We start from the raw sequence: 14,413 nt of genomic DNA, 5'->3' as shown, positions 1-14,413 counted from the left end.
ATGTTTTCTTGATTTGCGTGGACCAAAATCGTTGTTTAAATAAATCAAACTATTTATTAAAAACAACTATTTTTATGAGGTGACCCGATCACACCTCATCAAAAAATATTGGTAGCGACTCCTCTATTCGTTTTCATTTTCAAAATTTAAGTCGATTCTCATTTTTTAAAAAAATAGTTTCGACACCCCTATAAAATACCTGTGTTCCAAATATTTTCTCAAGGTTACAGTTTAGTTAAAAATGAAGAGTTGTTTGGACAACAATTAAAGTTTTTATTAAATTAACATTTAAATAACTTATACACCTACTTAATTAAAATATTTAATATTAGGATTTATTTAATGACCATTTATTGAGAAGAAGAAGCAAGCACGAAAGAGTATGGGTTGTGAGATTGAGGCAAAAGACACCAAATTACATCACTGGTCACAGCACATGGGATAATCAGTTTTCTTTATATCTTTTACAGACCACAACTGTCAATGCGTGTGTACCTTAGAAACCATATAATACTTTTAAAAAATGCACATGGGATGATCAGGTTTTAAATTAATATTCTTTTACATCACTGGTCACACAGCACATGGGATAATCTTTTACAATCAACTTTAAATTAATTCATATAATTTATTCAATCTAATATCAAGTTCTCGTTATAAAAATATTGTAGCGACGTAAAAAAAAATTAGTTTCGCTTGATCGCTAATTGTAGCGATTTATTAAACATTTGAAAACTAACTTTCGATTTTATTAAAAAAGAGAGTCGCCACCGATCTTTTTTCTAGGTGTGACCGGACACCTAATAAACCATCCTTTTTTAGAAAAAGAAAACTTATTATTGTACAAAAATGAGGGCCGAATTTAGGTCTACGTCAAAAGTCCAGAGAAAAATTGGGGTTCGAGTCGATTACGCTGTGAGGAAGGTATTAGCACCTCGCGACGCCCAAAATTGGTATCTCATAAACATGTGTTGACTTGATTTTCAAAAATACGAGTTCAATATAATATTTAATCGTGATCCGATTGAAAATGAGAATTTTAGTTTTCGATTTTTTAGAAAGGGTGTCCTGCTTTTTAACACAAGCCGATTTAATTTCACCCAACATAGCGATGAAATCGATAGCTTAATATTAAATCGGTACATTGCCTTATTTTTGAAATTAATTAAAACATGAGAAAAATATTCCTAAAGTGAGAAATTAAAAATAGATAAAGGACGAAAAAAATGATATCATTAATGAAAAATATTAACATGGAATACTAGAATATTAGAATAACAATAATAATGATATTTACAAAATAAAACAAATCATGTACTAATAATAAAATAGGAAAAATGATATATTTGGTAATAATAATATAAAATAATATGTACATAAAAATACATATATATATATATGCATATAATAAAAGTATGTAATAATAATAATAATAATAATATCTACAATAAAAGAAAATATTAGGAAACGTACATAAAAAATATATACATAAAAATATACAACAATAATATAAAATAATGATATGTACAAATATATATATATGTATATATATATACATATGTACATAAAATATACATTAATATAATAATAGTTATAATAATACTAGCAATAGTAATAATTTGTAATAATAATATATACACAATATGGTATTTAAAATATATATATATATATATATAATAGTATTTAAGAATATATACATAAGAAATATATAACTAATGGCATTAAAAATATATACATAATATATATAAAATACCTAAAAAAAGGGGAAAGAAGAGAGAAGGAGAGGGAAAGGAAATCCGGCCAAGGGGGGGTCATCATCGATCGATCGTCGGTCGTCATGTCGTCATGCCACCACTACGGTGGCGGAAAAGGTAATTTTTTAACAATATATGTATATATAAAGAAAGAAAAACAACACAAAAAAGAAAGAAAAAGATTCGAAAGAAGAGGAAAAAAGAAAAATGCAACCTTTTATTGATGTTTCTTTTGTGTTCAAAATTTGAAAGGATTTTGTGTTTGTCTCCTCTTTTTTTTCAATCTTTTCAAAATCCCTCTTCTTTTTTTCTTACATGATTTTTGAATGGCTTTTTATAGCCATCTTTACATGATTTTCTATTTTTTTTCTATTTTGTAGGTGGTGATGGTAGACAATGGGAGGAAAATGGGGCAAATGGGAAAGTGGTTAGGTGGCTAGGTTTTTTATCTTTTTTTTGTTAGGTTTTTCTTTTTCTTCTTTTTTTCTTTTTAGGTTTTTTTGGGTAGGTTTTTTTTTTTTTTTTTTTTCTTGGGTTTGGTTTTTTGGGGGCTTAATGGGCTTTTGAATTGGGTTTAATGTTTAGGTTTTGTAATGGGTTTGGGTAGATGTAAATGGGTCATGAGTTAAGGGTTTTAGTGGGTTTAGAGGTTTGGTTGGGTTTGATGAAATCGGCCCGCAATTTGGGCTTCTACATCGATAATGGTGGCGAGTACATTGTGGTCGTTTCATGAGTATTGTCTCATGACAGGAAGCGGACATCAGAGAACACCACCAAAGACTCCACAGTTAAATGGGTTAGCTGAAAGAATGAACCGAACATTAATTGAGAGAGTCAGATGTTTGTTGTCAAATGCAAAGTTACCAAGATCGTTTTGGGCTGAAGCTTTGAATACAGTGACACATGTGATAAATCTGTCTCCTAGTGTTCCTTTGAAAGGTGATGTGCCAGATAGAGTTTGGTTTGGTAAAGACGTGTCATATGATCACCTACATGTGTTCGGTTGTAAAGCATTTGTTCATGTTCCAAAGGATGAAAGATCCAAGTTGGATGCCAAGGCTCGACAATGCATTTTTATTGGTTATGGTCTAAATGGTGAGTTTGGTTATAGACTCTATGATCCAGTTCAGAAGAAACTCGTAAGAAGTAGAGATGTTGTCTTCATTGAGGATCAGACCATTGATGACATTGATAAGACGGAGAAAGTGGATTCACAAGGTAATGGTGACTTGATCGATGTGAATCCGGTTCCCCTAGACTCTTCACCAGATCCTATCCAGGATGATGTGCATGGTGATGTTAGTGGTGACCATCAGACTATAGGTGACTTTGATACTCCCATGGATGATGTTGTGAATGATCAACAACAAGCACCTATAGCTCCACCAGCAGTTCCACTTCAAGGTCTTCCGAGATCGACGATCTTCCGTCGTATTCTCCGATGAATATGTTCTTTTGACTGACGGGGGAGAACCTGAATGTTATAAAGAGGCTATGGAGAGTGAATGCAAAGATCAGTGGGTTAAAGCGATGAAAGACGAACTTCAATCCTTGCATGAGAACCATACTTTTGAATTGGTGAAACTGCCTAAGGGCAAAAGAGCTTTAAAGAATCGGTGGGTTTACAGGTTGAAGCAAGAAGAGAAGTCTTCATCTCCATGATACAAAGCTAGATTGGTCGTCAAGGGTTATACTCAGAAAAAGAGGGTTGATTTTGAAGAAATATTTTCTCCGATTGTGAAGATGTCCTCTATCAGAACTATACTGAGTTTGGCAGCTTGTTATGACCTAGAGGTTGAACAAATGGATGTGAAAACTGCTTTTCTTCATGGTGACTTAGAAGAAGAGCTTTACATGGAGCAGCCAAAGGGTTTTGTTGCACAAGGGAAAGAGGACTATGTGTGCAGATTGAAGAAGAGCTTGTATGGTTTGAAGCAAGCTCCAAGGCAATGGTACAAGAAGTTTGAGTCTGTTATGGGGGAGCAAGGATACAAGAAGACTACTTCTGATCATTGTGTGTTTGTTAAGAGATTCTCTGGTGATGATTTTATTATTCTTTTGCTCTATGTTGATGATATGCTTATTGTTGGTCAAAATTCTTCTAGAATTGAGAAGTTGAAACAAGAGTTGAGTAAATCCTTTGCAATGAAGGATTTGGGGCCAGCAAAGCAAATTCTTGGCATAAGACTGACACGTGATAGAAAGGCCAAGAAATTATGGTTATCACAAGAGAGGTACATTGAGAAAGTACTTCAAAGGTTTAGTATGGACAAAGCTAAAGCGGTGAATACTCCCTTTGCTATGCACTTTAGATTGAGTGTTAAGCATAGTCCTTCCACAGAAAAGGAGAAGGAAGAGATGCGAAAATTCCTTACTCTTCAGTGGGTAGTTTGATGTACGCAATGGTTTGCACGAGACCGGACTTGGCTTATTTGTTGGTACAGCTTAGTCGGTTTCTTTCTAATCCAGCAGAGAGCATTAGAATGCAAGTGAAGTGGATTATGAGATATCTTCGTGGCACTTCCAACATGAAACTTTGTTTTGGCAATGAGAAACCTGTTCTTGTTGGGTATACAGATTCAGACATGGCCGGAGACATTGACTCGAGGAGATCTACTTTAGGTTACTTAATCATTTATGCAAGAGGAGCTGTGGCATGGCAATCGAGACTGCAAAAGTGTGTTGCATTGTCCACCACCGAATCAGAGTTCATTGCAGCAACCGAAGAGTGTAAGGAGATGCTTTGGATGAAGAAGTTTGTGCATGAGCTTGGTTTTACTCAGGAGAAGTATGTCCTGTACTGTGATAGCCAGAGTGCTATTCATCTTGGTAAGAACTCAACTTTTCATGCTAGATCTAAGCATATTGATGTGAGGTACCATTGGATACGAGATGTTCTTAAAGCTAAGCTATTAGAGCTTGAAAAGATACACACTAATGATAATGGTGCTAATATGTTGACGAAGGCCTTACCAAGAGGAAAGTTTGAAGCATGTTGTTTGACCTCCGGCATGGAGGCATTCCCCACATAGTTGGAGGGGGAGATTTGTTAGGTGTGGGTCCCATTATGTGGGAAACCCATATTTTCTGGCATAATGTTTTGCCTTCTTTTCTTGGATTTGTCAAAAAAAAAAAAGAGCCATTCATTTTGGCTTTTACGGGTGTTGTGGGTAGAATGAGAGAGAGCCAAATTCTCAAATTAAAAACAGAGAGAAAGAGAGAAGAAAATTTCAGTTTTTACGTTTAGTGCAGCAGTGATCAACTCTTCGATCGAAGGTCCATCCGTGGTTTGATTGAGCTGATTTTTGGACAGCAGCTAGGCGATAAGGTGTTCTTGACTTTGTATGGTCGGATTTTTCATCCGAGTCTTGTAGCGTCAGAAATACCCGTTTTTCAGCAGCTACATTTTTTGTGATGTTCTCTCATTTTTCTCTCTTTTGCTAAAGATTGCATATTGTTAGCCTTGTCGGAGTTGAATGCTTGTTGTAGGCTTGATATTGTAATCTTGTAGTCGAACATTTGATGATAGTGGAGCTCTTTAACGGACTCTAAAGTCCCGTGGTTTTTACCCTTGATTTAGAGGGGTTTTCCACGTAAAAATATCGGTGTTTCTATTTATTTTTGTTGTGGTTGCATTAGTTGATTTGTGGTTGATTAAGGTTGCTAGAGAACCTATCTTGTGCTATTGTGCTTGCCATAATTTTTGACAGGAGTTATAAGGAGAGAAAGAACACCGGTTGTGCTTTCGCTTTGTTTCGGTTGTTCGGTTTCTTCCCAACAACCATTTGCTGAACATTGTCCCATTGGAAGACCTCGACTTTTGTGGGTAAAAGATACAAGGAAAGAAGACTGTCGTTTCCTAAAAAGTGTGCGAGTGACAATTTTCTTTACTCAGATAATTAGCTAATCTCCTACGGTCGTTGCCTTTGTTAAAACTCATTTTCATTTAATACTAGGATGCCAAAGCTCCCTTTGTGTATTTTCCTCTCTTCTTCCTCAATCTCACAATCCATACACTTTCATGGCATTTTCTTCATCGTCTTCTCGTTAAATGATACATTAAGTTTTCTTAACCTTCAGAGGTGAAGACACGGGCCTTAACTCAATATTTAAAACTCAAATTGACTTAATCAATCCAAATTACATTAATTAAAATGAACCCAACATGCCTGGTTGATAGGTTTAGTTAAGGGGTAATAAGTCAAGGACAAGGCTATATACATGAAATTAAGATAGATGGGTGTATAAAAGTTGGGGTCCTATGTGTCATCGTGTTAGTTGTGTGAGTGTTCAATACGAATATGTTCAATTTTTATTAATAATTTTCATTTATTTGTATCTTTAGACGGACAAGATTAAAATAGATGCTATTAATGGTATAAGCTTGATTAAGTCTTCTAGTTTTAGTTTATTAATTTTTTCTCTTTATAAAATTTGAATTTATTTTATTTTTAAATAATTTTATCTCTATTTTGTTATTTGAATATTTGATTTATCTTAAATCATTTCTACCGTATAAATAGAATTATCAATGAATAATGAGTATCTTTTTCTCATCCTTTTCAAAACCTTATATAATATACAAAGTCAAATATCTCTAAACGAAGAGTCGGAACTTAATTACAAATTATTTTAGTCTTAATTATATATGTTCAATTGATCCCTTTGCTAGCTCAACACAACCATTTATGGATTTCATTTGAACCGAAATGAAAAAAGAGAAAAAAGAAATAGATTACATGTATCACTATCTATAATGAATCTGTTTTTTCGCTAAGAACAAGAAATGACTCATCAATTAACTTAATTTCTTTGAATTTTATTTAATTAATTGTAATTAATTAAAGTTTGAAGTGAAAATTAAATTAATTAATCAATGTAGTTTTAAGGAATGAGACAATTAAATTTATTTACTTATAGGTTCTAGTACGGTAAAATTGTCATGATTTTAGCAAAATTAGAATTTAGTTTAGAAAATAATTTAATTGAATAAATTAATTAAATTTATTTTAATTAATTATATAAATAATATTTGTAGAAGCTCAAATTGCCCGGGCTCGATTTCATCAAAACCCAACCAAACCTCTAAACCCACTAAAACCCTTAACTCATGACCCATTTACATCTACCCAAACCCATTACAAAACCTAAACATTAAACCCAATTCAAAAGCCCATTAAGCCCCCCCAAAAAAACCAAACCCAAGAAAAAAAAAAGAAAAAGAAAAACTTACCCAAAAAAAAAACTAAAAAGAAAAAAAAGAAGAAAAAAGAAAAACCTAACAAAAAAAAAAGATAAAAAAACCTAGCCACCTAACCACTTTCCCATTTGCCCCATTTTTCCTCCCATTGTCTACCACCACCACCTACAAAATAGAAAAAAAAATAGAAAATCATGTAAAAGATGGCTATAAAAAGCCATTCAAAAATCATGTAAGAAAAAAAGGGAGGGATTTTGAAAAGATTGAAAAAAAAAGAGGAGACAAACACAAAAATCCTTTCAAATTTTGAACACAAAAGAAACATCAATAAAAAGGTTGCATTTTTTCTTTTTTTCCTCTTCTTCGAATCTTTTTCTTTCTTTTTTTGTGTTGTTTTTTTCTTTCTTTATATATACATATATTGTTAAAAAATTATTTTTTCGCCACCGTATGGTGGTCACGACGGCAAATGAATCGACGATCGACCGTGACCGCCCCCTTGGCCGGATTTCCTTTCCTCCTCCCTCTCTCTTCTTTCCCCTTTTTTAGGTATTTTATATATATTATGTATATATTTTTAATGCCATTAGTTATATATTTCTTATGTATATATTCTTAAATACTATTATATATATATATATATTTTTTTTTTAAATACCATATTGTGTATATATTATTATTACAAATTATTACTATTGCTAGTATTATTATAACTATTATTATATTAGTGTATATTTTATGTACATATGTATATATATATACATATATATATATTTGTACATATCATTATTTTATATTATTGTTGTATATTTTTATGTATATATTTTTATGTAAGTTTCCTAATATTTTCTTTTATTGTAGATATTATTATTATTATTATTACATACTTTTATTATATGCATATATATATATATATATATATATGTATTTTATGTACATATTATTATTTTATATTATTATTACCAAATATATCATTTTTCCTATTTTATTATTAGTACATGATTTGTTTTTATTTTGTAAATATCATTATTATTGTTATTCTAATATTCTAGTATTCCATGTTAATATTTTTCATTAATGATATCATTTTTTTATGTCCTTTATCTATTTTAATTTCTCACTTTAGGAATATTTTTCTCATGTTTTAATTAATTTCAAAAATAAGGCAATGTACCGATTTAATATTAAGCTATCGATTTCATCGCTATGTTGGGTGAAATTAATTCGGCTTGTGTTAAAAAACGGACACCCTTTCTAAAAAATCGAAAACTAAAATTCTCATTTTTCAATCGGATCACGATTAAATATTATATTGAACTCGTATTTTTGAAAATCAAGTCAACACATGTTTATGAGATACCAATTTTGGGCGTCGCGAGGTGCTAATACCTTCCTCGCAGAATCGACTCCGAACCCCAATTTTTCTCTTGACTTTTGACGTAGACCTAAATTCGCCCTCATTTTTGTACAATAATAAGTTTTCTTTTTCTAAAAAGGATGGTTTATTAGGTGTCCGGTCACACCTAGAAAAAGATCGGTGGCGACTCCTTTTTAATAAAATCGAAAGTTGGTTTTCAAATGTTTAATAAATCGCCACAATTAGCGTACCGTTTAAACTAAATTTTTTTACGTCGCTACAATTGACGACTCCACTGGGACCCTTTTGAGAGTCGAGTCAAATTAAACTCGCGTTGTCAAAATTTTCAAAGTTCCTTGTTCAAATTAACATTTAGTCGTGATCTTCAAATTTTTGTTTTCAAAAAATCATGCATTTGCATCGTGTTGTGTATATTCTAACTTGTTTTATCCTGTTGTTTTTCAATTTTAAATTTTTGTGATTTTAGTTTGGTTTAGTTTTTAAATAAAACGTAAAGGTTTGCAAGTTTCTCCCACACACCGTGCACGTGCATTTTGTTGCATAACATGAGCTCTCTACCCGGCTCCGTCTGCTTAAGTGAAAGTAAACGCCACGCTTCGTGAGTTAACTCGTCCCTCCGCACAAAGCTAGTGAATACTTTGGGTTACATATGACTTATGCTTTCGTGAGTTAACTTGTCCCTCCGCATAGGCATAAGTAAATGTAATCTCTCGAATTGAACTCGTGAGCCTGTGATAGACTATGACCGAGGCTCCGTGCTAATCTTAGCAGATGATAGTACGGGCAATTCGAGTACCTATCTAGAACCAAAACCGCATATAATGAACCATACGAGCCACCTAACTAGAGCCATGCCGAACCTCCGCTCGTTTAATAGTCACCGAAATAAGTACATGGGAAAAGCACATCTTACCTTCTATTTCTTTTACATTTGTGCTTTCTAAGCAAGGGAATCGAGTCCACTGGACCAAGTAGCTTAATTGGTTAGATTTTCCACAGTTTTTCTCTGTTTATATGTGTTGCGCTAACCAAGGTCGTTTGTTCAGATTTCTATTTTTCATCATGCATCAAGGCATCTTGTTAGGAAGGTGTTGATTAGAGATTGGTTACCAAAAATGGGTTTCTAATGGAGGAGTCAATTATACGAGTGACCGAAACATTGTGTAATAGACTCCTTTGATTAAGGAAATGCCTAAATAGGGGCTATCTTGAAATTAACACCAATTTCTTGCATTTCTTTCATGACTAACAGTCATTTGACATTCATGCATTCATTTATGCATTCATTCATTCATTGCATATTCCATACTCGTTCGCTGAGGTTAAAACATACAATCCGTTAGTTGTGCATACCATACGGGAAACCAGAGACATTCCACGAAAAACTGCCTAGCTTTTAAAAGAAGAGTTCAAGGACTCATTGCTGCAGGTATCCTATGATTCGATAGTGTCAGTAATGCAACTGGGAACCCATTCCCTAACCATACTGAAAGGGATGTGAGTATAGTGGGGAAAGTGGACGAATGGAAAGTAGAAGATGGGTTTCTGAAGTAAGAACACCTCTGCAGAGAATCTGGGAGGTACTAAGTGAGAAGGGGTTGCTCTGTTATTTTAACAGAGTATCCAAAGAAAAAGATGCAAAAGGTCACAGTTTTTACGAGCTCCATAGTATTGGGGAGCATAACATTCAGTCCTGTGAGGAATTCCGAAGTGTACTGCAAAGTATGATGGACAATAAGGAGATTGGGATTTTTTGTAAAGCCAAAGAGGCTGATAGTGGAGAAATATGTGCCTCTCACAATCAATCATCGGTTTCCCATATAGCGGCCGACCGATCGTTAATAATCTATTATGACGCGAAGAAGGAGCCGTGAAACCAAAATGATAATTGAAGTATCATCTCCTTTCCTTATAAGGACAATAAAACAAGATCTGTGGAAGTACGATGTCAACATCGTTACACGAAGGTGAAAAGCTTGAAGCCACAATGAAGACATTGGGGAAGTAGGTCATTTCACCTTGAAGGGACGGTGCTATTCTAAAGAAGTTGAACGGATAAAGAAAAGTAGCGACTTGAAGCAAAAAGGAAAGCAATGATGCACGAAGTCGAAGTCGAGCAAGAAATTCCACCTGCAAGAAACTAAAAGCTTGTGAATGAGGAAGAAGCTCAAGAATTCTTGAAATTTATTAAGCACATGAGTATAGTGTGGTGGAACAATTGAGCAAGCAACCGGTAGCGAATCTCGATTCTATCTCTCATGTTAAATTCAGAACCACACCGAACGCTCACTGAAAGTGTTAAATCAAGCTTATGTGGCAAACAATGTATCCGTTGAAAACCGGATAGATGGGTGAACAACTTGAATGCGGATAATTTCATTTCTTTTAATGATGATGAAATACCGCCCAATGGTAGAGGCTCAGTGAAAGCATTGCATATCACAACCCGTTGTAAGGGCTATATAATACCGAATGTGCTCATCGATAATGGATCGGCACTCAATGTCATGCCTTTAGCCACACTTTCCAGGATTCCGATGGATTTGTCCTATCTAAGGCCTTGCCATTCTACAGTAAGGGCATTCGATGGAACAAGACGAGAAGTTATGGGAAAAATTGAGATCCCTTTAGAAGTGGGTCCTTACATATACGATGTTGAGTTTCTAGTCATGGACATTACAACATCATACAATTGTCTCTTGGGAAGACCTTGGATTCATTCTCATTGAACGGTCCCATCATCACTCCATCAAAAGGTGAAATTTATCATGGATGGTGTTTGGTCACCGTCGAGGAGAAGAAGACATTGTAGCATCTATTTCACGACGCACCATATATTGAAGTGAGTAAAGACGCTATGGAATGTTCCTTCCGATCTCTTGAATTTGTCAATGCCACATTCATCGCCGAGGAAACAGAATTCGCGCCAAAATTGTCAAGAAATACCGGGATGGGTGTCAAACCGATCAGAGGAAGGGAGCTCGGCGAGAAAAGGTTTAGGAGATATTTGCAAGGAATAGTCAGGGCTCTAAATCCAGTGCACCACAAGGCCCGATACGGTTTGGGGTTCTAGCTGGACATGCGTCAAAGAAGAAAACAGTGGGAAAAATATCAGGAGAGAAGGATTGCGAGAACTTTGGGCCGAGAAGTAGAATGGGAGCCCATAACATACCCTCATTTGTCAAAAACATTTACATCTGTGGGAATGATATACCCCGGACAGGATAATATACAAAGCACGCTGTTATTAATTGAAAGGGGTCTTCAGAATGTCAGTATAAATGTTATTGACAAAGGAAGTGAGGCTATTAAAGATGTTTCAATGATACGCCATTGTCCTCCGGGTTTTATATTGAACAATTAGACTGCCGAGGACCTTCTTGTAGTTTATAAGTCTTCAGAGTAATGCTCAAACATTAACATTCTATTGTGTCCTTAGATATAATAGAATTCTTTTGTAAGAGCTTGCATTCACTCTTTATCATTTAAATGAATATCAATGAAGATGCATTTTATCACGATCTTTCGCATTATCACTAATTTCATAATCATCTCCTCATTTCATAGCCTATCTATACATTTGCCTCATACCATGCCATAACATTTCGTTTGTTGGTTTCAATACTTGGATGCCCCTCTATAGTTTCCTTTTCCATTCAACTTTCAGGTGCTCGGATATCAACAACATGAACAAACCCGTTACGAGTCCTGAAATCGATTTTGAGAAGACTGTTTGTTTAGGAGAATTTGAAGTCGAAGAAAATGCTGAAGACTATGTTTTGTCCCCTGACTTGCTAAGAATGGTGAAACAAGAGGATAAACAGATTTTGCCTCATCAAGAATCTGTTGAAACAATAAATCTGGGAACTGAATAAAGGAAGCAACAAGTGAAGATTGGGACTTCTATTTCAGGGGGCACCGGGCATAATTTGATAGCTTTGCTCCGTGAGTACAAAGATGTATTCGCATGGTCATATCAGGACATGCCAGGATTGGATGAAGATGTAGCGGTCCATAAGCTCCCATTAAAGCCAGAATGCAAGCCCATTCAACAAAAGCTAAGACGGATGAGGCCTAAGATGTTGTTGAAGATAAAAGAGGAAGTCAAGAAGCAATTTGATGCTGGATTCCTACAAGCCTCCAAATATCCAGAATGGGTGGCTAACATAGTCCCGGTGCCAAAGAAAGACGGAAAAGTCCGAATGTGCGTGGATTATCGTGACCTGAATCGAGCAAGTCCTAAAGATAATTTTCCCTTACCAGACATTGATACGTTGGTGGATAACACAGTAAAACATTCATTGTTTTCTTTCATGGACGGATTCTGGGGTATAATCGATCAAGATGGCCCCGAGGATATGGAAAAAACTACCTTCGTAACAATGTGGGGAACATTCTGCTACAAGGTGATGCCATTTGGGTTAAAGAATGCTGGGGCAACATATCAGAGGGCTATGGTGACGTTATTCCATGACACGAGGCATAAAGAAATAGAGGTCTACGTCGATGATATGATTGCTAAGTTCCGAGGGGAAGAAGAGCATGTAGCGAACCTGAAGAAGTTGCTCGACAGACTGAGAAAGTTCCACTAAAGCTCAATCCGCCTAAATGTACGTTTGGGGCTACCTCAGAAAATTGCTTGGCTTCATTGTCGTGAGAGAGGCATTGAAGTTGATCCAGATAAAATAAAAGCCATTCAAGAGTTACCACCCGCAAGCGCAAAAGGAAGTCGAGGATTTTTAGGAGATTAAACTACATCGCCCGATTTATCGCTCAACTTACCAACCAATGCGACCCAATCTTTCGACTCCTCGAAAACATAATCCCGGAGAATGGAACGATGAGTGCCAAGTGGATTTTGACAAGATAAAAAAGATTTGTCTAATCCTCCAAGGTTAGTACCGCCAATGCCGGAAGACCATTGATATTGTATTTGACGTGTTCGAGAATTCAATGGGTTGCGTCTTCGGGCAACACAACGAGTCGGAAAGAAAGAAAATGCGATCTACTACCTCAAGAAAAAGTTTATCAATATGAGGTAAAGTATTCATCCATTGAAAAATATTGTTGCGCTCGGTTTGGGTAGCTCGGAGACTCGGACAATATATGTTGTATCATACGACATGGCTAATTTCAAAGTTAGACTCAATAAAATACATGATGGAATCACCGCACTCTCGGGAAGAATGGCACAATGGCAGATCCTCCTATCAAAATATGACATTGCCTATGTAAGTCAGAAGTCGATAAAAGGGAGCGCAATAGCTGATTTCTTAGCGACTTGAACGACGGAGGAATATGAGCCCTTGAAATTTGATTTCCAGACGAAGACTTAATGTGCATCACAAAAATGGAATCCGAAGTCATCAAAAGAGAAGTCACTAAGATGTGCTTTGTTGGTACGTCAAATGCTTTAGGGCATGGAATTGGAGCAATCTGGTATCACCAGACGGGAATCATTAACCGCTCACCGTAAGACTGAATTTCTTCGTACTAATAACATAGCAGAATATGAGGCTCAGATCATGGGACTTCGTGCACTATTGAACGAAACATCGAAATCTTAGAGGTGTACGGGACTCAAATTTAGTGGTTTACCAAATCCATGGAGAGTGGGAAGTGAGGGACCCAAAATTGATTAAGTACATGATTTAGTAGTGAATTGATCAAAGAATTTAAAGAAATAACTTTTCATTACTTCCCGCGAGAAGAAAACCAATTGGCTGATGCCCTAGCCACATTGGCTTCAATGTTCAAAGCAAACTGGGAAACTGAAATAATGCCTCTTCAAATGAGCATATACGAAGTCCCTGCCCATTGTTTCAGCCTTGAAAAGGAGCCAGACGGACGGTCATGGTTCCATGATATCTTAGAATATATCAAGAATCAAAAGTATCCTGAACAAGCAAACGAGAACGACAAAAGAACAATCAGAAGAATGGCAGCGGGATTTGTTCTTGATGGGGACATCCTGTACAAAAGAGGAAAAGATCAGGTGCTCTTGAGATGCGTAGATGCTGTTGAGGCTAGAAAAATACTTGAAGACGTCCATGAGGGAATTTGCGGGACACATACCAATGG

The sequence above is a fragment of the Gossypium arboreum genome, chromosome 10, assembly GCF_025698485.1.
Source record: "Gossypium arboreum isolate Shixiya-1 chromosome 10, ASM2569848v2, whole genome shotgun sequence".
Lineage (NCBI taxonomy): Eukaryota > Viridiplantae > Streptophyta > Magnoliopsida > Malvales > Malvaceae > Gossypium > Gossypium arboreum.
The sequence above is the reverse complement of the archived record's forward strand: the minus strand, read 5'-3'. Positions refer to the sequence as shown.